Here is a 27,276-nt window from a genome sequence, read left to right on the forward strand (position 1 = left end):
TGGCCCACTTCTTTTTCGTGCATCCTAACAACAAAATTCTTGGGTCAATTTTTTTATTATTAATTTTTAAAAACTAGATCAAAATATCTAGGACCCATTTCTTCATTTTGATCTCACAGATGAACTTATCAAGTCTTTGCCATTCTAAATATGTATACTTTTATATACTTTAGACCAACAATTTAGAAGTTATGAGGCCCGAAAGTTTCCATAATTCCAGGGTTCAGACCAACCTTAATGTAAATCTGCCACATACACTGAACAACATGTTTACATGGGCAGGGGGACTTGTATTGCAAGCTGAATAAGTATATCACCCATGTATAAGGCCTCTCAAAAACTATCCAGGGAGCGTAGCCAGAGGAGTGCACAGGGAATGCAAACTCCCCCACCCCAAGAAAACTTTCAGGGATTAAAATGGGGATGGCAAAGAGTAAATGAGGATGGCAAAGAGTGCCTTTTAAGACACTCTTTGCCATCCCCACTTACACTTAAAAGTGTGACTAAAAATGGGACAAAAACGGGACCAAAAATTTGGATTTGTCCCCTCATATTAAAATCCTGGCTACGCTACTGGACCCATCAGCAATGGTACTGCACTGGAACGGCAGAGTACAAGGTAGGTACCTTGGCAACGGTGCATTTGTGCAGGCAGCACCAATAGGAATCGTGTAGTGTAAGTAAGGTACACTTATATTCACCCATTGCGTGTTTCCGGCATATGTGAGGAGAGCCTCGATCTGACAGCACAGATGAATGGGAATTGCACAAGTCATATAACATTGCGTTAAGTTATGTAATTATTCCTTTCATTTCATGCCAGGTCGAGGCTCTCCTTGCATCATGGGGGAACCATGCAATAGACGAATAGGCCGATACCATTGTATGGTTCAGCAAAAAAAATGAACCCAAAGCAAGTATTACGTTGATACTAAGCAGGTATTTTACAAGTCATCAAGAGGCCTTTAAAAAACCTTTTAAGAAAAAAAGTTTTTTAGTACAATTTTGACCAGAATTTTACATTAATTTCAACTGATTTTTGTTGGCATCTAGGTGCAGTTTCTCCTTTTTGAGTAACATCTGTGAGCTTAAAGAGGTACCAGCACATCTGGATTTATTCATAAAATGTTACACAAGCTTAGCATTTTATAGCATAACATAATCCATGATAATAAAATTGTCCAACTCGCCAAGGTCCTGACCATCTAAAAGAACAAAGTGATATGTAATGACAAGGTGACCTGCCCAAATCTTAGTATAAACATTTAGTAATTGTTGGTATTTAGTTCCTGCATAAACCTGCCAGTTGACCAGGCCTTTAAGGTACCTCATTTCCCCCATTTGTGTTGTTTTTGATACCCTAAATGGGATATCATGCCCAGACATGAAAAGAACCTTTTCAGAAGTTGTTATTTTATATGCGGGTCAAATACACCATGATACAAGTGCCCCCCCCCCTCCGACTGTTACTTAAAGTCTCCAAAAACCTGTATGATCATGATAATGTATATATAAGTTATAGATCTACAAAAAAGAACAATGCTTTGAGATAACACTTTGCATATGTGACACGATCTAGAAATCTATAGGAATGGTGTAGGCATACGCATATAAAATTATTCGAAATCAGCCTAAAATTTCAGTTAAGTTAACCATTAAAATGAGCAGAAATTATCATAATCATGCATAAATTTGCATAATTGTGCAGAAATTTACATAATTATGGGGATAGAAATATGTATATGAATGATGTACGCATACAAATGAATAAAAATCAGCCTAAAATTAGATTAAAATTTAAAATGAGCAGATATTGGCATAATCATGCATAAATTTACATAAGTGTGCATAAATTAACATCATCATGGGTCTAGAAATCTATAGGAATGGTGTACGCAAACAAAATTCAAAATTCTTCAAAATCAGCCTAAAATTTCAACTAAATTAACCATCAAAATGAGCAGAAATTATCATAATCATGCTTAAATTTGCATAATTGTGCAGAAATATACATAATTATGGGTCTAGAAATTATAGGAATGGTGTACGCATACAAAATTATTCCACATCAGCCTACAATTTCTATTAAATTAACCACTAAAATGAGCAGAAATTATCATAATCATGCATAAATTTGCATAATTGTACAGAAATTTACATAATTATAGGATAGAAATCTGTATGAATGATGTACCCATACAAATGAATAAAAATCAGCCTAAAATTTCAATTAGATTAAAATTTAAAATGAGCAGATATTGGCATAATCATGCATAAATTTGCACAAATTAACATAATTATGGGTCTAGAAATCTATAGGAATGGTGTACACATACAAGATTATTCGAAATCAGCCTAAAATTTCAATTAAATTAACCATTAAAATGAGCAGAAATTATCATAATCAGGCATAAATTTGCATAATTGTGCAGAAATTTACATAATTATGGGGATAGAAATCTGTATATGAATGATGTACCCACACAAATGAATAAAAATCAGCCTAAAATTTCAATTAGATTTAAATTTAAAATGAGCAGATATTGGCATAATCATGCATAAATGTGCATAAATTAATATAATTATGGGTCTAGAAAATAATAGGAATGGTGTACGCATACAAAATTATTCCAAATCATCCTAAAATTTCAATTAAATTTAAATTTACATAATTATGGGGATAGAAATCTGTATATGAATGATGTACCCATACAAATGAATAAAAATCAGCCTAAAATTTAAATTTTAAATGAGCAGATATTGGCATAATCATTCATAAATTTGCATAAGTGTGCATAAATTAACATAATTATGGGTCTAGAAATCTATAGGAATGGTGTACGCATACAAAATTATTCCACATTAGCCTAAAATTTCAATTAAATTAACCACTAAAATGAGCAGAAATTATCATAATCATGCATAAATTTGCATAATTGTGCAGAAATTTACCTAATTATGGGATAGAAATCTGTATATGAATGATGTACCCATACAAATGAATAAAAATCAGCCTAAAATTTCAATTAGATTAAAATGAGCAGATATTGGCATAATCATGCATAAATTTGCACAAATTAACATAATTATGGGTCTAGAAATCTATAGGAATGGTGTACGCAAACAAAATTATTCAAAATCAGCCAAACATTTCAATTAAATTAACAATTAAAATGAGCAGAAATTATCATAATCATGCATAAATTTGCATAATTGTGCAGAAATTTACATAATTATATGTGGATAGAAATCTCTATATGAATGATGTACGTATGAATTAATATACAAATTAATAAAAATCAGCCTAAAATTTCAATTATATTAAAATCTAAAATAAGCAGATATTGGCATAAGCATGCCTAAATTAGCATAAGTGTGCATAACTTTACATAATTATGGGGATAGAAATCTATCGGAATGGTGTACGCAAACAAAATTATTCAAAATCAGCCTAAAATTTCAATTAAATTCACCATTAAAATGAGCAGAAATTATCATAATCATGCATAAATTTGCATAATTGTGCAGAAATTTACATAATTGTGGGGATAGAAATCTGTATGGATGATATAGCCATACAAATGAATAAAAATCAGCCTAAAATTTCAATTAGATTAAAATTTAAAATGAGCAGATATTGGCATAATCATGCATAAATTTGCATATGTGTGCAGAAATTTACATAATTATGGGCCTAGAAACCGGTATATGAATGATATACACATACAATTTTTTTTTACATTTTTTTTTTCATTATTATTGGTGGAATAATTGAAATTATTCAAAATTGGCCTAAAATTTCAATTAAACTAACCATTAAAATGAGCAGAATCGGCATAATCATGAATAAATTTACATAATTATGGGCCTAGAAATAAATATGCATATGATGCATAAATTTGCATAATTATGGTGATAGAAATCTGTATGAATGATGCAGGCATGCAAATCATTAAAAATCAGCATAAAATTTCAATTAAAAATGAGCAGAAATATAACAATCATGCATAAATTTAAATAATTATGCCAACTGGGCCTAGAAATCTGCATTATTTTTGTAATTTTTCAAACACTGAAGATGGGATATTTATCCACATTTAATGCATATTATTCCAAATTGGAGGCGACACATAAGAATCACAATAGGATATTATGGCAAGTTTACATAAATATTTTTATTACATAAATCAAGAGTAAACATAGTTAGCATTTGAAACATTTACATACAAATATGGTTATGTTATCCAATTTGAAGCTTTGTTTCCTATTTGGTACGGTACTATTATGTGCAGCAGGAAATGTGTGGAGAAACATGATTTCATGTACCGTATTCATTCCAATAAGCGCCCATGCCCCAATAAGCGCCCACTATGGGTATTTTCAATTTGCTAAAGGGTACCATTAATGTTGAAGTGACAGATAGTTGATACAGTGAAATAGCTGCAGGACTACAAGTCCTGTATAAACTTGCAATACATTTTCTACATCAGAAAAGCTACTAGAATGTCTCGGGACCCTTTTATAATAATACGAAAATTTGTCTTTAATAAACGCCCCTTAATTATTATAAAAAATTAGGTAAACAAGGTAAAAAATAAGCGCCCATCCAAAATGACTTTGTTAAGCGCCCTGGGCGCTTACTGGAATGAATACGGTAATGAACTTCTATTATAGTAGCCATATCTACAGTTATGGAGGCTAAAAGTCAAACATCTACCAAAGAGTAATATTTCACCCTTAATGAATTACCATTATTCCAAAACAGTTGATTGTATGCCAAATATGAGATATGCATTCGAAGCAAAATTTATTTCTGTGCATTTATATGGCACCTCATTCAGTGCAATGATCCCAATATTTGAGAAATGGTACAAATGCACCCGTACGGAGATGGTGATGGGTTCAATGCACGCCCACCTTCAGGGTTCCTGCATCAGACACATCAACATCTCAGTACATATGCATTATTTTGTACTTGTTTTATACCATTTCACTCCCAACAAGTGATACATGTTTATTAACCTGAACAATGAGCATTCTATTCAATAAAATACAGCAATGTTCAATGCACGATTTAACAACATTTCATTAATTAGACGTTATAACGATGTTAGACATTATACTGTGCATCATTGGTTTTGCATGTATTGTGAAAAATCTAAAATTTTGCTTTTGGAACCGAGAAATATTCTGATGGGCACAACCCCGAAGGATATTCCAAGGTCCAAGCAAAATGTTTCTCTTTTTCACAAAACCCTAAAAAAATAACCGATGTAAAGTCATTAAACTCAATCACTTTGATTTGATTTATTTGATTCCATCTGTACAATATTACTGTATTTATAAAAAACTACAATTTTAACTTTACTTTTAATTTTCTTTTTCAAAATTGAATAGCTGATGGTGCTTTACATGCAATGGACATAGTTGTGTGCATGCAAATTGTGTGTTTGTTTTGTTTCAGTCAAAATCAATCATTACGGCAAAAAAATACTGCCTTGAATAAAAAAAATCTAGTAAATGTGGAATCTGGGTCACTTTGACCAATTGAACAAAGGTTACACTCGAAATTTCAAGGATTTAAAATAAATCCTAATGTCTGTATGCACAAAATAAGTAAGACCTGGTCTAACTATGGAGGCTATATAGACTTAGGGATGGATCCCTTTAATCTTTTCAAAAATTAAACTGTAGCCAAAAAGTTCCTTCTCCGCAGAACTAACCTCCATAATTAGACCAGATCTAAGTTATTTTGTGCATATGCTGACGGTTTTCCTTTTCAAAACCACCCTAAATCTGCATTTTCTCTCACACGGATGCTTACAAGTATTATTTTGACACAACCTGGTTAAACCAGGCTAAAGGAGACAAGTTTGAAACAAAGTAGTTGTTAATTTATCATCATCAACTTATTGTATTCTAATGCTGAAATCCTTGCAACAAATACCACACCTGGTTACAAAGATGTGACCATAGTCTGACACACTACTTCCCAACATGTTGCTAGTCCAACACGCCGCACAAAAATCCTATACTCACAAGGTGTATCAGTTCGAAAATGAAAACACTGCATTACATTACATTACATTACACCAACTTAAATGGATGCATGCCATTATAGCCAGGATGTTTTTATGGGGTATATAATTTCCAAAATGTGGACCTTTTCCCAAAAATTAATTGCTTGTATGCAAAAAACTGACTTCATGCACAGCCTTGAAATTATTTTGTACCTTCTTAAATCCGATGTATATACTCCACTTCGCGAGAAGCTGTGATGAAAAAATTAATTTGCAGCTTCGCGCGAAGGCATTCATGTATACTTCATCAAAATATCGCCGAGTATCGTGAAGAATTGTTGCCCGCTCTGTGCTTTCATATAGAAACTTCGCTGGCCTACCCCCCAAAAGTTGAACCAAATCCAACTCTCCGTGAAAGGAATTTCCTTCGCGGAAGTCGTAAAATTTCAGCTCAAATTACTTCGCGGCCTACGAAATCGCGGTCGCGAAGTGGAGTATACATTGGACTTATGTTAGAGAGTGGGCTTTTTGTTGTTTTACACTTACTATATCTTAACTGTGTTGTTCTGTGGGTGGTTTTAATGTCTTAATTATGACTAATATGAAATTGCTCTGTTTTCCTACTAGTCCAATGAAATTGGCTAAATCCAATTAGCATTACAAATATGCCGAAATATCAGGTTTGAAAAAAATTAGCAAATTCATTTAAAAAAATTGTACATTATGGCTTTAATATTAATATAAGTTTTAGGAACTAACAAAAATATGTTCCAAACTACTTCTTCAAATACACTAAAATGCTTGAATAACAATTCTAGTATATACATTTAAAGCGGGATTCAATCATGTTTCACTGTTATTCATCACCGATTAACAATGATGCATCCGCATGGTTTACTTCGCGAGGGCAGCTTTAGATCGTAGTAAACCACACAGACGCGGCGAACACGAGTTGTTAATCTGTGCTGAACAATGGTGAAACATAGTTTCAACAACAAAAACAAGCTAAAGATCATTAAATTCACATGATTCTTTCACTCTGAATGTCAGCTTGTCATTGCCACTCAATCAGTTCATATTATAGCAATAAAACTGAAGAACAAAACAGTAATGTTTAGCTGGCTGCTACCTCCATGTTACGCAAAAGTTCCAGGCATGATGAATTTTACGCGCTAATGCGTAATATGCAACCTGGCGTTCACTTATATGCTATTGGACTGTGGATTCATCACCGATTAACAGCGCTTGGCTCCTGTACAAACGTAGGAAGAGTTGTTGAAGACTTGATCCAAGCACAATGATGAGAATATAATGTCAGGAAATAAAATGAAGTGGCGAGTTGCTGACAATTCTTTATTGTGATCACATTACATATAAATGGTTCACAGGTTCTAAGTTCCCTTAAGGTTACACGAAGAAACGTATAAAAAACGTACAAAAGACGTATAAAGTTGTTCTCTAAAACCGCGTTTTCTCAGCAATCAAATATCGCAGTGAGTCAAATGTTGGTGCATGGACGTATCTTAACATTATTTTTGTGTCTTTATACAAATTTTTAGAATCCGCTTGAAAATCCTTCGTTTAAATCATTTTTACGCACCGTGTTCACAAGATCAAAAACACGTTCCATGCAGTTTTTTTCAAATATTCGCTCCGTATAAAACTACGCCGAGTGATTATTTTCTCCTTTTTTGTATTGAACTACAAATCGACCAAAGAAATAATGTTGCAATGGGGAAGAACCAAAAACAGTACCGATTAAATTTTATTAGCCCGTTTTTGGGAACAATTTTCGAGAATCTTGTACCACAAAACACTGTTATGTTACATTATCGATATCTGGATTGTGGAACATTAATTTTGATTTCTAACTGCCTACATTATTGCTCAAAAGTATGTCGATTCCTTTCCCATTTGAATTTCACTCCAAATTTAAGCTACTTTTGCAAAAATCGAGGTTTTTCGCCATCGATACCTCCGACATTTACAGCGGTGATGAGATTGTTTATCATAAGAGCCTGGTATGCACTATTCCATAATAGTCAGTTTGAGATCAATCGATTTCACAGATCACTCAGTAGCTCAATCGGTTAGCGCGCTGGTTCGGGCTCACGTTGGACTATATAATACTATAGTTTTGAGCTGGAAAACTTTGGTACGTGTTCGAGTCCCTATGTGGTCCATTCCATCTGTTTTATTTTATTTTTCTCTCACTTTTTTCTTTTTTCTTGTTCTTTTCTTTCTTTCTGACTGCAGCGATTGATTGTTTTTGCCCGTTTTTTTTTCATGATATAATTCAGGAATTTTTAGGCTATACTAGTCTAGGCGCGCCTATGAATATATTTTTACAAATTAGATTAACAAAATATTGGTTGTTGGTTTTGTTACTGTTGTTGTAGTTATTGTTGTAGGCCTATATATTGCATAATCAGGGTATAAATAGGCATACTAGGGCTATTATAGCCTATAGAAGCATTGATTTATTTCACGACAGATATCATCCAGGATAATTTTAAAAATTGAAAATTTAGAAAATCCAAAGGAAAATTGCCGAAAACGGCTGCCCACAATCACCCCGCCCATATCAGCCCATATGGTCCTATCATGGTCGCCTTCTTCCCTATCCCTGCAACATATAGGATGACTCACGAGCCGCGGTTTGTCCGTGTTCTAGTTCAGATTGATAAACTATTATACACGTGAGTTCATTCTTTTCTGCATGGCTGTTTCCATTATTAACTTCCGCCCCTCATTAATAAGTTGTTCATAAACTTAATATATTAAACTTAAATATTCTACAAATTATTATAGTAATCTCTCTTTATTGAGGGTAAAAAATAAATTATTGGTGGTCGGTTTTATTTTACACATGGTCCAATTCACAATGTCAAACATTGCATCAAAGTTTGGAACATTTTAATTTCACAAAGCTTGCAGAATGTATTCTACAGTATGTCAGACCTGCTGGATTGTTTGAAAGTTGAATGGACCAAAGTGCAACTTTCAATCAAAACTGCATCTTTTCTTACATGAGCCATTGTGACCAAACAATGTGTGGCCAAAAATGCTTATGATAATTAATAATTTGGTAAAACAATTATGAGGGAACTGGTGAACCCTTTATTTCAAAATCTTTCATTTTCATGAACGCCAACTATAATCATCATCGATTACACTCAACTTGGCATCCCAGCCAATGACAACTCTCTTGGCAGTTAGGTCAGAGGTCAAAATGCTTTTGTCATCTGCTTTGATCCAATCAAAACTTGATTTGACTTGATTTGCTTCTTTTGGGTAGTCTTGTTAGATGTTCAAACCACTTTGGTCTCTTGCTTTGTTTATTTCACTCCATTTGCTGCCATGGCCAGTCTCTTTCTCCTCTTTATATCATCTGATGTGTCCAGATAAGTGCCTAAATATTTGCATTTTTCCCATGCAGTCTTACCATTCCTTTTTATTTTGTGTTGTTCAACCTTGTGCACCGACTCAGACAACTCGTTACAATGACTAACTTTAGAGTTTCTCAGCACTTCAGAACTTTTCACTTTCCACTTTTTGCAATGATGAAGGTCAGGTGAAGGCACCTTATGCATGATAGAAAAAACAGAGAAGTTTGCAGAAATTTGCCAACTATATACAATGTAGATCACCTTATACGCCAGGCATCTCTGAAATAAAACACATTTTAAAAGCTTAGTCAAATTTTTATTTTAAAAAGTCAGATCCAGTTCATATTTGTATAAGGATTAATAATCAAGACCATATATTTTCTGTTTCTAGCCTTTTCTAATGTATTTCTTTAAGAATCTTGCCAGTTTTTCATTTTTAAAATTCTTGTTTGCTTTGAAGGTATCAAGAGATGCACTCTGCAGACATCAACAATTTTTATTTTGTATCATATATCATAAATTTGGATCCTTGTACTAGTTGCTATAATAAATGTTTTGTTTCCATTTTAAAACTATTTTGACTTTGCAAACCGCTAATTAACATGGTATCATTTGCAGTATTTTTTGCTATCTACTGCTGATAGCAATGACAAATTACACATCACTAGCTTGATGCATTACTGCATTTTTTCGCTTTATTTACAAATGTTTTTCGTATGTATTGAATAATACAAAGTAATTTTAAAATATTGCTTGGATTTGAAAAACAACTGCATGATTCTTGTGGGTTTTGTTTTTCATTTATTGAATTTGAAGGGACTGGGGAAGACATTGTGTTCCACTTTAACTTATAAATTATCACGTGCCTCATTAACTGATTTGTTGGATATTTCAACAAATTAAAAATGTATTCAGTGTTCTGATTTTAGTTTGGATGGAATGATTTAGAATTGATATATTTTACTCCATCAACGCTAAACTGAATATATTAAGCAAGTTTATGCATGTACTATGTATTAGGTATAGTTTGCATGTTAGTCACTTGGAAAGCAACCTTTATCCAAATCCAGGTCGATCCTTCATGTAATTATTTCGTATAAACTAATCCTAACCCTAATCCTAACCCAAACCCTAATCCTAACCCTAAACTAACCCTAACCCTAATTTCGTATAATTACATGAAGGAGTAACCCAAATCCACACCACCCCTGTTAGAATTTGCAAATATCTTCCACAGGGGATATCAATTTCAAATGGAATGAACACATTCAGCAGCAGCTCCATTTGGATTTCATACACCCTCTGAGAAAGATTTAACCTTAATCTTCCACTGAAGGAGGATGAGTTTCAAATAGAGCTGCTAATGTACATGTTTCTGGCATTTGAAATTCATAACCCCCTTGTGGTAGATATTTCCAAAATCTTCCACAGGGGTAGTGTGGATATTGAATGGAATATATGGCCTAATACATAGATAATGCCTTGATTAACTTTGACACGAAAAAAGGAAAGAATCTTGTAGATTCTAAGCCTAAAAAGCCTGAATTGAAAAAGTTGCAAAAACTACATGTATCTCACCAGGAATTCCACAGATCATTCTAACAAAATGATCAAGGTTAATGGATACCGCCTAACAGAAAGATGCCAATGTTGCAGTTGGTGCAGTTCTTTGACCCAGAACCCATGGAATTTCCCAGGTAGAAGAATGCTGCAAGGCAAAAAAATACAAAGCTTGTCAGTAGCCATATTTTATTTATTTATTTCTTCTTTAACCTGGGACATGCAATCAGTGACCAGCACTGTTCTCCCTTGCTGCCCAGGATACAACACAGATAAACAACAAACATGAATTTAAAAGTATTTAAAAATATACATAAAAGTCATAAAATTAATACCATAAAAATTATACACATACTAGGTACAAGAAATTTAAATAACATATGATAATTACATTTACAATGTGCTACATAAAAGAGATATTATTGCAAGTTAGTATATATGTTCTTGAAAACATTTGCATTGACAGGAAGGGGATTTTTGATGTTTCGGGAAAGATCATTCCAGGCCTTAGCCCCCCTGAACAGGAAGGTTCTCTTGCCAGTCTCAGTGCGCATCTTATTTATAACCAGATTCCCAGCGGTCGATGATCTGAGAGTATGATTGCTATAAGCATCAATACACTTGGTGAAAATATTGCACAGGTTGGGGGTACCAGCCCCCTAAGACATTTAAAAACATTGAGACAGATATGATATTTACGACGATCAGAAAAAGTTTCCCAGTTTAGGGAATCAAAGACAAAATGAGTTGGAGTGCGCATTGGGACACCAATGATTGCTCTACCGAGACGCTTTTTGATGGCGATCCAACCTGTTCAGGAGAGTTAAGCCTGCATTTGACCAAATTAGATCACAATAATCAACTTTAGGTAAAACAACGGATGTATACAACAACTTCAGGGTGTCAACAGCTAAAAACTTTCTGATACGGTAAAAAAGACCAATATATTTATAAAGTGACATGCAGATTTTATCAATTTGGTGTTCCCAAGTTAACCGCTGATCAAAAATAATGCCAAGATACTTAAAATGTGGGACACATTCAAGGGGCTGATCTTTGATATGAACAGTAAGAGGACCAGAGGATGCAAGTTTACGAGCAGATCCAAACAGCATAGTTTTGGTTTTATTAACATTCAATGTGAGCCTATGTTGGTGAAGCCATTTAGCAACACTTTTCATACCAGAATTCAATACATTATTTACTTCATCAATGTTTTTACTGGCAAAGAAAATGGCAGTATCATCAGCATAAAGGTTTATTTTGCAATTCTTGACAACTGTAGGGAGATTGTTGATATATATTGTAAATAAAAGAGGCCCCAGGATTGACCCTGGGGTACCCCAAATGTCACAGGTGCGAGTTCAGAAAGTGAATTACCTACTTTGGTAGCCTGTTTTCTTTCACCCAAGTATGAGGAGAACCAGCGTAGTTCCAGTCCACAAACACCAACACTCTGAAGCCTCGAGAGCAAGATCGGGTGATTGACCGTGTCAAAGGCCTTTTTCAGGTCTAAAAAAATGGCCCCCACATAACTACCACGATCAATGTGATTTAAAATGTAGTCTGTTACATCAACAAGAGTGGTGAGTGTTGAGTGTTTGGGTCTGAAACCACCCTGTTCAGGACATAAAATGTTATTTTGTGACAAAAAAACATAAAATTGATCGTGACAAGTCTTTCAAAGATCTTCATGATCACCGAATAACAGAGATGGGCCTATAGTTGCTGGAGACATTACGGGCCCATCTTTGTAGATAGGACTCACTCTACTTTGTTTCCAAACAGCAGGAACAACACCTGTCTGAAGGCTGAGATTAAAAATATGAGCAAGAGGTGTAACAAGAGCACTAGCACCAGCTTTCAGAAATTTAGTATTGACACCATCAAGACCAGTGGCCTTTTCAGTGGGAAGTGATCTAAGAATCTTTGAAATACTTTCTTCCGTAATAATATTAAAATTAAAACTAGCCACACAATTATTTGTCCTGGTTGGTAAAGGTAAAACATTTGTGTTGGTACCAAAATTATCATCCAATTTCTGCCCAATGGTGGAAAAGAACTTATTCATGACACAGGCAATTTCCATTTTATCACTGACAGTGTTATCTCCGTCAAGCATAGAGGAGATAGTTGACTCTGTATTCCCAGGAAGCAGGGTTTTGATGGTTTTCCACAGCTTACGAGGATTATTCTGGTTGCTGGATATTGTATTACAAAAATAGTTTCTCTTTAAGATATCAGCCATATTATTAAGTTTATTACGCAAAAACCGTGCCTGCTTCCAGTCATCAGGATGTTTAGATTTCTCTGCTTTAGTACGAGCAGACAGGCATTTTCTACGAAATTCCAAGTACTCATTGGTAATCCAATTGGGTTGATTTTGATTGATCTTAATTCTTTTGATGGGCGCATGTGTGTCACAAGTAGGGCGAAGTATACAAAGAAAGATATCCAAATCTAAGTCAGGACTGATTGCGCAACTAACAGCTTGCCAAGGAACATCAATGAGGTCATTCAGAAACTTCGGTCTCATCAAAACGCCTGAATGATCTAGCCTCGATATAACGAGCATCACGTTTGACTCTACCAGCTTTCCTGGCAGCATAAATTATAGAATGATCACTGAGAAAACATGGGACAACACCATTTTGATGGTACATTTCTGGTCTACTTGTCCAGATGTGGTCAATATATGTTTGACTGTGATTTGTTATTCTTGTAGGATCTTTAGTGATTAGGTTCATATTATGATTTGACATTGTGTTCTGGAGCCTGGACCACTTAGACTTCTCAGCAGATGTTTTGGCATGTGAGTTACAATTAAAATCACCAAGGCAAATCAGCTCAGCATGATTATTTCTGTTGTTAGAAGAGTGAATTTCTTGGAAAGCACTATCAAGGAGCTCAAAAAATTGGTCACAGTCCGGAGGCCTGTACACAATGCCAACCATAATAGGTCTGGTAAAGGTGACATCCCGCTATCTCTAAGGTCCGCTATCTCTAAGGTTCGCTATCTCTAAGGTTCGCTATCACTAACGTGTAAAGTCTATGGAGATCAGAATCCCGCTATCTCTAATAGAGAAAAGGGTTAAAAAAAAAAAAAAAAAGGTCCGCTACTTCTAAGGTTCGATATCACTAATTTAGAATAAGGTTCGCTAGTTCTAAGGTTCGATATCACTAATTATAAATAAGGTTCGCTATCACTAATTTAAAATAAGGTTCGCTATCACTAATTTTGAATAAGGTCCGCTATCACTAATTTATTGAAGGTTCGCTATCTCTAAGGTTCGTTATCACTAATTCCAATAAAGGTCCGCTATACCTAAGGTTAGCTATCACTAATTTTGTTTCAGGTTCGCTATCCCTAATTAATTAAGGTTCGCTATCTCTAAGGTTCGTTATCACTAATTTCGATTAAGGTTCATTATACCTGGTTCGTTATCACTAATCTTAAATAAGGTCCACTATCTCTAATTTTAAATAAGGTCCGCTATCTCTAATTTCAAATAAGGTCATATCTCTAATTTTAAATAAGGACCGCTATAGCGAACCTTATTTGAAATTAGAGATAGCGAACCTTATTTAAAATTAGAGATAGCGAACCTTATTTAAAATTAGAGATAGCGAACCTTATTTGAAATTAGTGATAGCGAACCTTAGAGATAGCGAACCTTAGAGATAGCGAACCTTAGAGATAGCGGACCTTATTTAAAATTAGAGATAGCGAACCTTAGGGATACCGGGATTGTTACAATTAGAGATAGCGGACCTTATTTTAAATTAGTGATAGCGAACCTTAGAAATAGCGAACCTTCAATAAATTAGTGATAGCGGACCTTAGAAATACCGAACCTTTTTCAAAATTAGTGATATCGAACCTTAGGTATAGCGAACCTTTTTCGTAATTAGTGATAACGAACCTTAGAGATAGCGAACCTTAGAGATAGCGAACCTTAGAGATAGCGAACCGTAACCCTGGTAAAAGGGAGGGTCACCTTAAACCACATTCCTTCAATGGGAACATTGACATCAATGATGGAATATTGCAAACTTGACCTGATATAAGCAGCAACTCCACCCCCATTTCTGTTTCTATCATTACGAATGAGATCATAACCACTTATTTGAAGTTCATTATCAGAGATATAATCATTAAGTTTGGTTTCATTCAAACCAAGTATGTCAGGTTTACAGTCATATGTAATTATCGAGAGTTCATCAACCTTAATATTCAGTGAGTTTATGTAGTAGTACATTTAATACAAGACAGGCTGATGATTCCAATATAATTATGTGGTGTTGTTGCCACTGAGTATGTAAATATGTAAACATTCCAAAGTTTGCTAGAGGTGCATGGCTTTCTCCATATTTCTCCATGGATGAGGAAGCTATGTGCAAAACCCCGCACAATTTAATTTCACAAATTTGAGGTTTTCCATGCAATTCTCTATGAAATGTTAATAAAAACAGTCCTTTTTTTAGCGTCACAGCCATGCCAATCATTTGCTAATTCTTATAGTTTTGCATATTAATGAATCATCATGCCAAAATAATGTTTGTCTTCACATGTATGAAGAAACTTTGATCTGTTGGAACAGCACACAAGTGCATTTAATACTAGTTGGGGATGTACAGTAGGGGTGAATATAGTGATTCTGTATGCAACGTTGTCAAATGTAGGGACACTCCGAATAGAGGGCGCTTTTTCAAAATGGCCACCAAAATGCCTGAAAAAATTGTGATTTAGGTATCATAATGTTAAAAGAATATACTATGTTGACATGTTTTTTCTTCTTCCTGTGTGTGTTTCATGTGTGTTTTATGTGTAAAAGCTCCACACAATTTGCTATTTGTCCATGAACACAATGCCACAAATATGATCAACAAACCTCTACACTCACTGACTGGTTCAGGCGTGTAATCATGAACTATGATCAGTGGACTCCACTTTCTGAAAGCATGCAATGGGCTATTCCATTTAAAATCCAAACCTCCTGTAAAAGATTTTGGAAATATCTTCCACTTAACTTACTTACTTGACTTATTTCGAGTGGTGTCCTCAAAGTTTTGTTCTCCATTGCTATCCTTAAGTCTGCTGCTTCCAATTGAGCGTCATCATTCAGAATGTCTACATATCTGGGTCTTCCAGATTTCCGCCTCCCATGCTAGGGTATCCAATGAACCATTTTTGATGCAGGCTCCTCACTTCTACTGATCTTGTGGCTTATTTTTGGAAGATCTCCATATAGGTCTGCATTTGTCATATGTTTCTTGCGCCTAGGTATTTGAAATCATCGACCCTCTCTAGTACTACACCGTCATTTGTTGTGATGCTTTCTCTCTTGTTATTGTAAGACATGAACTTTGTTTTACTTCCATTCATCTTCAGGCCCACTATTGCAGCTGAAGTCTCAACTCTGTGAAGCAGTTCTTGTTGTTTTCCTCAGACAACAGTGCAATGTCGCCAGCAAAATCAAAGTCTGTCACCACCACCTCTCCTGCTTCACCTCTTTTCCAGGTGGAATCCTAGCTCCTCTTCGCTTCCATCAATATAGCCATTCTCAGTTTCCACATGTACCTCCACAGTCTACATAGAAAAGAACATTAAAATTCATTTAAGACCTGCTGCTCTTTTTTGACAAAAAGCAATTGTCAAAAGTTTTACCATTTGAATATATCTTTCATTCAACTTTTAAAATCTCATTAGATTTATTGGAATGACATGGTTCAACATCAGGCATGCAACCCAACCAAAGTCATATCAAATCAAAGGCATATCTGTATACTTCCCCTTAAACTGTTAAGCCTCCAGCACTTTAAAGCATACACTTTCTGCAAGATAAGGGTCAGGAGAATCTAAATTTAATCTAAACAAATAACAAATAAAAATTGCAAAAGCGGCATCTAATTCAGAAAAATGGCCTATGATGAAAACACAAATATTTATATGTGAATACAGATTAAACATTAAGTTACATTATTACATAGTGCAGTTTTGAATGCTACCAGACTCTAGAACAGATGATGGGAGGTTATTCCACTCTGATATGGTATTTAGAAAGAAACTGTATTTTGTACACATTTGATGATCTCATGGACCTGAACTTCAGGGGATTATATTGTCTAGAAGTTAGTTTAGACATCTGATGCATAGAAAACCCAGAGCCCTATAATAATTCATAGATAAAATGCTGACTAGATCACCCTAGCCCAAAACATTTGGAAAGCTCAGTCAAAGCCAGATCCTACTCATTTTTGATACAATGTCCAGGCATATATTACAACTAAACATTAAGCAAATTGTTACAACAAAAAATTAAGCAATTCTTTGTTTTTAAGCCTTTTCAAATGTCTTTCTTGAATTTAAAGTTTCCCATTTTAAAGTTTTGTCTGGAAAGTCATATCAGGAGATTCCTATTTACAGATACACACCCTTGTGTTTGTTCATCTTCAAATTGACTGAAATACTTTGAATCAAAATACTATCAAAGAAAGATTAGTAATATTTCTGCAAGCATTTTTGGTCTGCAAAATTTAAGACAAATGATTATGCTTTTTACCACATCCGGTTTTGTCCATTTATATAGTAAAGAGAGAGCAGTGGGACTATCATGCTCCTTAGGTCATCAGTCTTCTTGAACACTGTTGAGGTGTGTAGCAAACTCCTTTATTTTGATGCCTTAGCAAAAGGTGTGGAAAGATGCCTGTAGGCCCTAAATGAAATTTTGAAAGAAAAAAGCAATATTAAACAATGTATTCTTTTTATCAGTATATTTCTACCTACCATGCTGGCCCAGATAGCTTTGATAAACAAAGCAAGAAATGGTCCCAGCTACATACACTTTAAGAATATAATCATTACATTTATAAAATTTACTTGAGGACTGTTATATATCAAAATGTGAAAAATATCAAATTTTTATAATTTGTCATAAAATTTGTATTATATCGTGAATTTCAAAAAAAGATAATTATTTGATATCAGAAAGACATTCTTCGTATTTAGAATGCAATTCGATATGTCTGATGTGCTCTCATGTCCCACAAGAAATACTTTCGAAATGCTCAACATGTCATTCCAGATCCCTTAACTTACTTACTTGACTTTTTTCGAGTGGTGTCCTCAAACTTTTTGTTCTCCATTGCTATCCTGAAGTCTGCTGCTTCCAATTGAGCGTCATCATTCAGAATGTCTACATAGGTTATAGTGGGTCTTCCAGGTTTCTGCCTCCCATGCTTGGGTATCCAATGAACCATTTTTAATGCGGGCTCCTCACTTCTACTGATCTTGTGGCTTATTTTTGATAGATCTCCTAGGTATTTGAAATCATCGACCCCTCTAGTACTACACTGTCATTTCTTGTGATGCTTTCTCTCCAGGGGCGTAGCCAGCTTTCTTGGTCAGGGGGGGGCAAAATAAAATTTTTGGGGCACAGACGAAAAAAATTGCAGTTGCATCATACAATACATATAGACTGTATGTCTTCGAGCTTCCCGAAAAAGACCTTATTGGGATGATATGCGCGCGTAGCGCTAAAAAAATGATTTTCGGCCATTATCCGGCTAAAAAGGGGTATATTGTTACAATGTGCGCGCGTAGCACTGAAAAATGTTGTATTTTACACTATTTTGGCCCTGAATTTTGCTAGAAAAGGGCTCCTTGCCCTTTTTCTTTTCCTTTTGCCCTTTGATTTTCTCTTTCATTTTTGTCAAAGGGCACTTTTTTCTTTCATTTTTTTTTTTTTTGGCACTCTGCCCCCCCCCGGCTACGCTACTGTTTCTCTCTTGTTATTGTAAGACATGAACTGTTTTACTTCCATTCATCTTCAGGCCCACTATTGCAGCTGAAGTCTCAACTCTGTGAAGCAGTTCTTGTTGTTTTCCTCAGACAACAGTGCAATGTCATCAGCAAAATCAAAGTCTGTCACCACCACCGTACAACTCTCCTGCTTCACCACTTTTCCAGGTGAAATCGTAGAGCTCCTCTTCGCTTCCATCAATAGCCATTCTCAGTGCAAAGTTTCCACATTTACCTCCACAGTCTACATAGAAAAGAACATTAAAATTCATTTACGACCTGCTGCTCTTTTTTGACAAAACGCAATTGTCAAAAGTTTTACCATTTGAATATATCTTTTCATTCAACTTTTAAAATCTCATTAGATTTATTGGAATGGCATGGTTCAACATCAGGCATGCAACCCAGCCAAAGTCATATCAAATCAAAGGCATATCTGTATACTCCCCCTTAAGCTGTTAAGCCTCCCAGCACTTTAAAGCATACACTTTCGACATCAAATTAAGAAAAATGGCCTATGATGAAAACACAAATATTTATATGTGAATAAAGATTAAACATTAAATTACATTACATTATTACATAGTGCAGTTTTGAAGTATTGAATGATACCAGACTCCAGAACAGATGATGGGAGGTTATTCCACTCTGATATGGTATTGAGAAAGAATCTGTATTTGTACACATTTGATGATACTCTCATGGACTGGAATTTCAGAGGATGATATTAGTTAGTTTCTTGAAATGTATTTCTTGAATTTAAAGTTTTGTCTGGAAAGTCATATCAGGAGATTCCTTTTTACAGATACAAACCCTTGTGTTTGTTCATCTTCAAATTGACTGAAATACTTTGAATTGAAAAATTAATGATTATGCTTTTTACCTCATCCGGTTTTGTCCATTTATATAGTAAAGAGAAAGCAGTGGGACTATCATGCTCCTTTAGGTCATCAGTCTTCTTGAACACTCCTTTATTTTGATGCCTTAGCAATAGGTGTGGAAAGATGCCCGTAGGCCCTAAATGAAAGATTGAAAAGAAAAAAGCAATATTAAACAATGTATTCTTTTTATCAGTATATTTCTACCTACCATGCTGGACCAGATAGCTTTGATAAACAAAGCAAGAAATGGAAAAAAATAGTGCAAGAGGAAGGACAGAAGGCCACTCCCAAACACAATTTTGTACAATTTTACTCTTACCCCTTAATTTGTGAGAAAGGAAATTGGAATTCCAATCTCAAGCCCAGATGCAAAGGCTGTTATGTTATACCCCTATGGGCCTGCCAGAAACCCCTCTCAGCCTGTCTAATAAAGATCCCCCAATTTTAACGACCCATGGCTCATAATTATTGCACACGTAAAGAGCGTGCATCATTGGCTTAGTTATGAGTACACAATTAAACAACTTGTTTGTTTTCAACAACAACATCTTCTATGAACATTTTTGTATACCTTAAAGTCGATCGCCTTTAGTGTATCTATTGGTTAACTGCATGTAGAGTGCTATAACAACAAAAACACGCATTGGCCACAGTTGTTGAATGCTGTGTTGTTCACTGCTGCATCATACTCTGCCATATCAAGCCAGTCATCTTTGTCATCTTTTTATAGATTGTCATCTTCATCAATACTGGGATTGCCTGCCTGAGGAAATTAAACCTGTAATTTCAAATAATTCAAAGTGTATTAATAGTTTTAATCTAACTAGACATGACAAGTGAAACTAAGTATTACAGGAAATTTGGAAGTAATGCATCATATAATTTTGCTTTTCTATTGCAAAGATTAGTTAGTATTTAATACTAAGCAAGCTCGGTCCCTGTGTGTGATTGTGATTTACTAATAACATATTAACATATTAAGTACATTTGATAACATAACCACCTTAAATGCTGCTTTCATGTTACACAGTGTAACATCAGGGGTGTTGAGAAATAAATTTTGCTGGTATGGCCCGATTTACCTTTTGCTGGCACCTGTCCATGGCAACATAATTGCCACCCTGGCTAATTGGATTGAAGACATCCCTCCCCCACAACTGTAACCCAAGTTTTTTCCAAGCTGTCCCACTACCAGGAAAAGCACACGAAAACTTGAAAAAGTGTGTGTGTAGTGCACAAAATTTTGCTATTTCAATGTTAAAATTTGGAGATGAACCAGACTCACCGAGTCAGTGATCAAAATTTCCAAATCGTCCACTGATCTGCTACTAATAAAAAGAACATTAACAGGACAAATGTGCATGAAACGCGTGAAAAAATTGCAATTTTAAATGATGAAATCGTGCCAAAGGAAAATGCATAGGCGTTTTACAACTTTGGTTACTTTTGTCCCGTTATTTTGATCCAGCTGAGGAGGTGTTTTCAGGCATGAGAGGAGTTGCCCTAGCACTCCTAATGATTAAGGCTTACATATAGAAAGGATGAAATTATAATATTTTTAAGATTCATGTTTAAGTTTGAGATGAAAAAAAAAAGGAATTTTCAATGGGACGTCTCACAGATCTACTGACAGAATGGCTTTACCAAGATATATGCACTTTGCGGCAATTTGACATTTTAAAACCCTAACACTTTTGATAAGTTAAAGATAATGAAAAAGGAGAGAAGATGAACAAAGAAGTCACTTGGCACCCCCGGGATTCGAACCTTTGACCCCTCCCTCGTATGCCAACCACATGATTACGGACCGGTAGCTACACAGGTTATCACTGCATGGGCAGCAATTCCGTGAGCATATAACACTTAGGGTGATTGTGTCATCGCAGACCCTGGATTCACAAATATGCAGCATTTTTCATTGTGGTATTTTGTGGGTTTTTTTGGTGTTAGGGGTTAATGGACCAAAATGCAGTTCATTTTGGTCTAAAATAGGAAAATGTAAATCATAAAATTTGTCAGAACATTTCTAGAGTAGGAGAGGACACTGACACATGCAGTGCCGGATATACCTTTTTTGGAAATTCGGAGGCCACCATTAATCTCCGCATGAGGAAGGCATATGTATTCAAGCAGCCAGGTTTTGATTTAAAGATAAGGGTGCATACTTTTAGGAGGCCTAAGATCAATAGTGGCAGAGAAAAGCATATTTTATTCCTATTTGAGCCATTTGCACGTGACGTACACAGAAAATTTTATATTTCAGACAATTTAAGCTAAAAATAAAGGTAAAAAAAACAGAGCCAGTGTGCGCAAAATTTCTTTGTCCACACCAGCTCAACGCCGCCTGGCCAACATTATTATAGGCCAACAATTATATAGCGCCCAAATTACAAACTTATAGTAGTTTTTATCCCTCGCTCTCATGGTGATGTGACAGACACTCATACTCTAACCCCTTGTACCACACCCCCTCCTCCTCCTCCCCTATAGAATAGAACACTTTTCATACCTTTTTATATACCCTTTGTATATATAACCCAACATAACAGATGTTTTGTGAACAATGTCGAAACCGATGTTTTCTAGGTATGTCTTACCTCAGTTTCTTTTTGTTATTTGTCTTGACCTCCTCTTCAATCTTGATCATTTTTTGAACAGGCAACAGTGATGTACATGTAGCGGGTTTACCAGAGCTTGAGAAAGGCATGGGAGTATTGGTTCTCTACAATAGTGAAAGGCTGTATCCACTGATGAGGTTCAGGATGGGCTATCTCTTCTATTACGACTTCTAGTTATGGTATGTGTTGGGTCATACAGCTTCACTTCATGATTTCTGTTATCATATTTCTGCTACACGAAGGAGTCCAGCAACAGCAGTTGTATTTTGTTGATATTCAGTGTACCTGCAAAAATCCCAAAAATGAGACAATGGTTGAATTAGTTGAATGAATGGATACTTTTAATCATGTGACTTCACAAGGGTTACAAGAAGACTAGTTGGGTGGATCCAGTGTTAATAATATCCTTCACATATTTAATGAATATGGAGTGTTTGATATGACAATGTAGTGACACAGAAGCTAGCTCACAGATTGTCATCTGGAGTATTAGTTTAGACCCAGATACCAGGTTATTCAAGTTCTCTAACCCGATATAAGACACACACACCTACACCCCCACCCCCACACACATCTAGACCCGAATGCCAAGAGCAAAATTGTACAGATTTGTTGTGAATGGACATTATTTTCCTTGCTCTTTTCCTTCTTTCTTTTCTTTTCATGCTTGACAGCTTGGTTCGAGCAATAGCCTGGTCCCATCAGGACCAAAGCATGTGTTCATCCAGACTGACTGGTTAAACAAACAAACAAATAAAACAAACAAACAAATATTGCACCCTCTAGTTAATTGTGACCAGATGTAAACAAGATTTTGAGGCGAACAAGTGAGGTAAAGCATAGAAAATTGGAATTTACTACTAGCGCCCATGCATGTTACTCCCACAGTTGTAATATGATACAATCCTCTGGGTGTGTTTATGTGTATCCCACACGCCGTGTACGTACTGTGCATATACATGTTCGACTAATATTTCCATTGTAATAATAAAACACCGGTTCCATCGTTTTATTCAAAATCTCGTATTTTGACAAAACTACACAGCACCTAAAGTCTTGATTTTTGCAGAGTACCTTTATTGCAATCGTGCAAAAAACGGAATTGTTATAATATGGCTTTAACATAAATTGAAACAGAAAACATCTGTACCTGGTTTTTGTTTTGTGACGGTAAATTTTGTATGTTTAGATCAAGTCACAATCGTAAGTCTTAAAACCACTTCAAGGTAGGTGCATAGTCCAGCTGCAAGTTGTTCTTTTATAAGGTTACATCAGAAATCCAAATTAATCAATTTTCATTCAAATTGATGTCAAATTCTTTCTCAACATTCCTGATTTAACAAAATTTTGAATTTTGACCCTGTATTACCTTAAATATCCCACGGGTGATAATAGTTGTGCCTCATACTCCAGTCCCAAATGTGCAAAAGACTACCCCTTACCCTAACTTGCATATTTGGTTTTATTGTACATGGTGGTTCCGATTCATTCTGCATCACCCAGAACAATAATCAGCAAAAGAACATGTTTCATAAAACTGGCATAACCATCATATATGGCTTTCTTTGCAGCTGGACTACTGAGTCGGGAACACTTAACGGATACAAGACGAATGTTGAGGGCCTCGTTCCTCAAGACAAGACACCCCATGGCCATTGGCCCAGCTTACAAAGGCTCAAGAGGGCCGCGCACGTTAGAGAACACGCTGTGCATCTGTTTATGTTCTCGCCCCACACCATAGCGGGTAACCAAGTGGCACAGTCCCCTCGGAGGTGACATAGACGAAGGACATCGTGTAAACCAATCCCTCGCTGGCACTATGACATTCAATAGAGGCATCGTACTTCTGACGGCATCTTCCCAGACAAACGATACAAACGCTAACATATATTGTATAGGAGGGATGCACGTACCATAGCAATGTACTAATTTTGAATTTGCTTTTTTTTTTTTTACTTTTACAGTATTTTCTAAATTTGGGTACATATTGACAGCTAACAGCCTTGCTTCAACTAGAATTCCTAAACCAAATCAATATAATTGAATACCTAAGTGGAAGAAGGGCCCAACTTCATCAAAACTGTTTTTGAGATATTAAGAAAAAACTTAAATATTTGTAAAAGTTTTATAGATGGAATGTTTTCATCTTCAAGGGACTTTTAATACATGAACATACAATATTACATACATTCAAAATTATATGTTTCCATGGCAATGTACAGTTCTTAATACGAGCTGAAGTTGGGCCCTTCTTCCACTAATATATTATAGGTGCGAGTTCCGTAAGCAGATGTGTTATAAATAGCTACAGAAATTTGATAATCATCCATTAATTGCACAAGTAGAAGCATGAAAATATGTTAGCAAGAAAGTTTATTGTAGTGAAAAGCAGATTTCTTGGATGAACAAAATTCCTCTTTAACCCAATATTTGTGGAAGATGGGCCAAACTCCATGGAGTTGCATTTTTGGGCCTTTCTTCCATGAAAACCATGATTAAGTGTATGTGGAAGACTATTTAGAGAGTGGATTTTGGTTCATCTTTCACACACAAGAAAGAATAGTTTGCAGGCAATAAAATGCTGGGTCTAACTCATTTTTGTAAAAAAAAAATGAATTGGGCCCTTCTTCAATTCAGGTATTGTGCCCAACCTCAAAATGTCCTAAACCTTATTGTGCATGTACTATGATAGTTGTCGCAAGCAAATAAAATGCAGTTCCTAAAGTTTCATTATTGATTTTGTGTTATCATTAATTAAGTCACCATCCTCAACACCATCCCCAAGAGTCATATCACCTTCATCATCACCCTGACAAAATATTCTGACATCTTGTTCCAACTTGCCAATTTATCTGTGAGAGATCCTTATAAAGTCTCCATAAGAGCCAGTAAGATTAATCAAGACAATAGGATATGTTGTTGAAACTGGTATAGAAGAGTCTTGTATCACAGACAGGAAACTCAGAGACTAACCCAACCTGTCCAAGCTATGCATAGGAGAATAACATCAGCTGAAATGAGCTACAGGGAACCATGCTCACACAAGTCAGGAATCTCTTATGCCGATGTGCTTGCAGCGACACTTATGCACTTGCAGTGCACAGATCCCTTGGCTCAAGCACTAAGCACTTGCCCCTCACAAACCAAGCCAAACTGAGCTTCTGACAAAGGCCAGGTAAGGGTATGGTAGGGGTACCTGATCAGGATGCTGGAATCTAGTGGGTAGTCCCACATTTGAGACCAACATTTACAGGAATGTTGCTGCCGGGGGGGTCTCAACTTTGGTTTGGGTAGGGATGAGCGGCTGATACCTCAAAAAGTACCCACCGTAAACCAAAGGACTAGAAATTCTACCAATTTTTTATAAATTTTAGCAAATTTGTGTAAAGAAAAATTTGCACTTTTTTGAGAAAATTTTGAAGAAAAAAAACACCCTTTCAAATTTTCATGAAATTATGACCATCAATAAACCAAAATGACTGAAAATCCACCTAAGTCTAAATGGCTGAAAATGTACCCCAAATCTGTCGTACATCCCCATACCCTCATTTCCAATAAGACCCTCCCCCCTTGGTTTTTGCTGTCCGATGGGTCATGTTTTTCATAGAAAAACGACTAGGTGCCAAAAACATAAAAATTCTACGCCGGGCAGTCGGACTTGATGACCAAGCACTACGCCGGGCAGCCGGACTTGATGACCAATGAAGATGGTGGGATCTAGAGGGGTGCCCACACTTGGGGAAAACATATATAGGGATGTGCTATCCAAATAGGTATATTTGCCAAAACCTAGACATGGATCAGGCCCATACGCAGAATTTGTTTGGGGGGGTGCCGATTTTGAAAAAGCATACTTTTTCTCAAGGGAATTTTGTGAAGTGGACTTTCTTTCCAAAATATGGACCTTTTTTTGATATGAAACCCATAAAAAACCTGATTTACATGTAATCTGTAATTTATATAGGCCTACTGACAGCTACATGTATTTGAATGGGACTTCAACTTTGTCAATACTGCCGTCTCTTCATTTTATGCCAAATTTTTCATTTCAAAAATACCAAATGACAATTTGAATGACTTATCCTTCACTTATAAGTAACTTATTAACAATTTTGAATTTTTTTATACTTGCGCAGCTGGGATCACTGAATGGTTCTTTAATCATAAACCATTCACTTGACCCTGGCAGACCAGGGTAGATTTAGGAACGTTCCAATGAGTCCATTCTAATAGCACCTAACTTATACACAAGATTGACCACAATAATATGATTGAATTCCAGATGCAGAAAAATACTCTGAATCAATTCTGAAAAAATTGTGTTAATCATATAGAGCCAACACACTAGCTACTAAAAACTTTTTCTTTCATTTATTTATTGGATTTTGGTCTAATTGTAGCTTATATTTATTTTTTTTTTTCTGAGGAAATGGTGTTCATTGTCAGATATACACCCTATATGCATATTTTTGATTGGTAAAATTGGTAAAATTATGCATGTGAATAAGTAACTAAAATTTACTCCAGTCGGCATTATTTAATTACCAATTTTACGATTAAGGGGGTACTACACCCTGGCGATTTTGTGCCTATTTTTGCATTTTTCTCAAAAATTATAGCACATTGGTGACAAGTAAGATATGTATATGATAGGGGCAAGGACAACAACTACTGCATTGAAAATTCAGCAACTCAAGGAAAGTAGTTCTAATTTGCAATTCAAGTTGCATAATTCCACAAGAGACAATGCCCATGATTTTGTTTCAAATGGATACTTCTAGTTGTTAGTTTACATCTTAGCTTTACATTAAGTGGCAAGTTTAATATCCCAGATTACTGAACTCACAGAGGTTGCCAAAAACATTTTAGAGAAGAATATACTGCTCCCGTCTGTATCATTCAGCAACGCCAAATTTGCATATGCAAATTAGGAAATATGGTGGTTTGGAAAAGCTTCTCCTACCTTAATCATTCACTTACCAAAACTAGTTTACCATTATACTATTC

The 27,276-nt window shown here is 35.5% G+C and overlaps 1 long non-coding RNA gene across 3 annotated transcripts; it reads right to left on the minus strand.

Moving 5' to 3' along the window:
* Window positions 1-8,812: 8,812 nt before the first annotated feature.
* LOC140166279 (uncharacterized) lies at window positions 8,813-23,487 on the minus strand. Of its 3 annotated transcripts, XR_011860843.1 has the most exons (7): window positions 22,249-23,487; window positions 20,223-20,429; window positions 19,654-19,787; window positions 17,533-17,685; window positions 16,009-16,559; window positions 10,988-11,117; window positions 8,965-9,688 (listed from the first exon to the last, which is right to left on the minus strand). It is a non-coding gene; the product is annotated as an uncharacterized lncRNA (long non-coding RNA). The 3 variants fall into 3 exon arrangements; XR_011860844.1 differs by lacking the exon at window positions 19,654-19,787 and having other exon boundaries at window positions 22,249-23,486; XR_011860842.1 differs by lacking the exons at window positions 19,654-19,787; window positions 20,223-20,429; window positions 22,249-23,487 and adding an exon at window positions 18,073-18,647 and having other exon boundaries at window positions 8,813-9,688.
* Window positions 23,488-27,276: the final 3,789 nt, after the last annotated feature.

The sequence above is a fragment of the Amphiura filiformis genome, chromosome 12 (assembly GCF_039555335.1).
Source record: "Amphiura filiformis chromosome 12, Afil_fr2py, whole genome shotgun sequence".
In the NCBI taxonomy this organism is placed as follows: Eukaryota; Metazoa; Echinodermata; class Ophiuroidea; order Amphilepidida; family Amphiuridae; genus Amphiura; species Amphiura filiformis.